Source organism: Ranitomeya imitator, chromosome 7 (genome assembly GCF_032444005.1).
Source record: "Ranitomeya imitator isolate aRanImi1 chromosome 7, aRanImi1.pri, whole genome shotgun sequence".
NCBI lineage: Eukaryota > Metazoa > Chordata > Amphibia > Anura > Dendrobatidae > Ranitomeya > Ranitomeya imitator.
In genome coordinates this window covers 91,392,690-91,395,671 of record NC_091288.1, presented here as the reverse complement: position 1 = coordinate 91,395,671, position 2,982 = coordinate 91,392,690, and positions in this window count along the sequence as shown.

The window sequence follows — 2,982 nt, the reverse complement described above, 5'->3', positions numbered from 1 at the left end:
CTTAGTGTATGGGCATTACAAGTCTAGGAGACCCGCTCCTTTAAATTAAGCCTAATTTTTTAATGAGGCCTTCCTCCACGTCTCATCATACACCGCCACTAGAACACCAGGGTGAACGTGTTCTATGCTACTACAGCCAGTCTATTTTTTGGCAAGGGTGTCCATGATCCCCATTAAAAAATGTAAAAAAATGTACCCCCCATGAGGAAATGTTTGTCAGTCCATGCACTTAGTGTATTGCATTACGAGTCTAGGAGACCTGCTCCTTTTCAATGGGACAGTTTTTTATGAGGCTCTCCTCCGTGTTTCTTCCAAGGGGGGATTGAGGTGTGTGCAAATTTGGGTAAAGGCAGCCCTTGCATTCAATGCAAAAGGAAACAGTATGGCAGGACCAACTGAAGAATGTGAACTGGATTTTCTTGTGGCCATCCAGTACCTGGGTTCAAAGGCTTTTTGGGGTTCATGACTTGGTAGCAGCGCAGGCCTTGTAGTCAATACGAAAGAAAACAGTATGGGAGTACAAAATGAATAATGTGAGGTGGATTTTCCTGTGGCCATCCAGTACCTGAGTTCAAAGGATTCTTGGGGTGCATATGACTTGATAGCAGGGCAGGCCATGCATTCAATGCAACATTTTTCAGGAAGCCCTCCTATACCTCTCGTGAAAGGGGTATTGGGGTGCATTGTAATTCTTGGCAGCCCAGCCACTCACTGCATAGAAAATAACAGAATAGGAGACCCACTGTTTAATAATGGCACTTTAAGAATATTAACCCCTTTACCCCCAAGGGTGGTTTGCACGTTAATGACCGGGCCAATTTTTACAATTCTGACCACTGTCACATTATGAGGTTATAACTCGGAAACGCTTCAACGGATCCCAGTGATTCTGAGAATGTTTTCTCGTGACATATTGTACTTCATGATAGTGGTAAAAATTATTTGATAGTACCTGCGTTTATTTGTGAAAAAAAACGGAAATTTGGCGAAAATTATGAAAATTTCGCAATTTTCCAACTTTTAATTTTTATGCAATTAAATCACAGATATATGTCACACAAAATACTTAATAAGTAACATTTCCCACATGTCTACTTTACATCAGCACAGTTTTGGAACCAAAATTTTTTTTTGTTAGGGAGTTATAAGGGTTAAAAGTTGACCAGCAATTTCTTGTTTATACAACACCATTTTTTTTTTAGGGACCACATCTCATTTGAAGTCATTTTGAGGGGTCTATATGATAGAAAATACCCAAGTGTGACACCATTCTAAAAACTGCACCCCTCAAGGTGCTCAAAACCATATTCAAGAAGTTTATTAACCCTTCTGGTGCTTCACAGGAATTTTTGAACTTTTAAATAAAGATGAACATTTAACTTTTTTTCACGAAAAATTTACTTCAGCTCCAATTTGTTTTATTTTACCAAGGGTAACAGCAGAAAATGGACCCCAAAAGTTGTTGTACAATTTGTCCTGAGTACGCTGATACCCCATATGTGGGGGTAAACCACTGTTTGGGCGCATGACAGAGCTCGGAAGGGAAGGAGCGCCGTTTGACTTTTCAATGCAAAATTGACAGGAATTGAGATGGGACGCCATGTTGCGTTTGGAGAGCCACTGATGTGCCTAAACATTGAAACCCCCCACAAATGACACCATTTTGGAAAGTAAACCCCCTAAGGAACTTATCTAGATTTGTTTTGAGCGCTTTGACCCACCAAGGGATTCACAGAAGTTTGTAATGCAGAGCCGTAAAAATAAAACAAAACTTTTTTCCCACAAAAATTATTTTTTAGCTCCCAGTTTTGCATTTTCCCGAGGGTAACAGGAGAAATTGGACCCCAAAATTTGTTGCCCAATTTGTCCTGAGTGCGATGATACACCATATGTGGGGGGAACCACCGTTTGGGCGCATGGGAGGGCTCGGAAGGGAAGGAGCTCCATTTGGAATGCAGACTTAGATGGAATGGTCTGCAGGTGTCACATTGCGTTTGCAGAGCCCCTAATGTACCTAAACAGTAGAAACCCCCACAAGTGACACCATTTTGGAAACTAGACCCCCTAAGGAACTTATCTAGATGTGTTGTGAGAGCTTTGAACCCTCAAGTGTTTCACTACAGTTTGTAACGCAGAGCCGTGAAAATAAAAATAAAAAACTTTCCCCAAAAAATTATTTTATAGCCCCCAGTTTTGTATTTTCCAAGGGGTAAGAGGAGAAATTCGACCCCAAAAGTTGTTGTCCTATTTGTCCTGAGTACGCTGATACTGCATATGTTGGTGTAAACCCCTGTTTGGGCGCACGGGAGAGCTTGGAAGGGAAGAAGCACTGTTTTACTTTTTCAACGCAGAATTGGCTGGAATTGAGATCGGACGCCATGTCGCGTTTGGAGAGCCCCTGATGTGCCTAAACAGTGGAAACCCCCCAATTATAACTGAAACCCTAATCCAAACACATCCCTAACCCTAATCCCAACAGTAACCCTAGCCACACCCTTAACCCTAATCCCAACCCTATTCCCAACTGTAAATGTAATCTAAACCCTAACCATAACATTAGCCCCAACCCTAACCCTAACTTTAGCCCCAACCCTAACTGTAGCCCTAACCCTAACCCGAGCCCTAGCCCTAGCCCTAACCCTAGCCCTAGCCCTAACCCTAATCCTAACCCTAGCCCTAACTCAAGCCCTAACCCTAGCCCTAACCCTAACCCTAGCCCTAACCCTAACCCTAGCCCTAACCCTAACCCTAGCCCTAACCCTAACCCTAGCCCTAACCCTAGCCCTAACCCTACCCTTAACCCTAACCCTAGCCCTAACCCTAGCCCTAACCCTAACCCTAGCCCTAATGGGAAAATGGAAATAAATACATTTTTTTAATTTTTCCCTAACTAAGGGGGTGATGAAGGGGGGGGTTGATTTACTTTTATAGTGGGATTTTTATGATTGGCAGCCATCACACACTGAAAGACGCTTTTGAGAG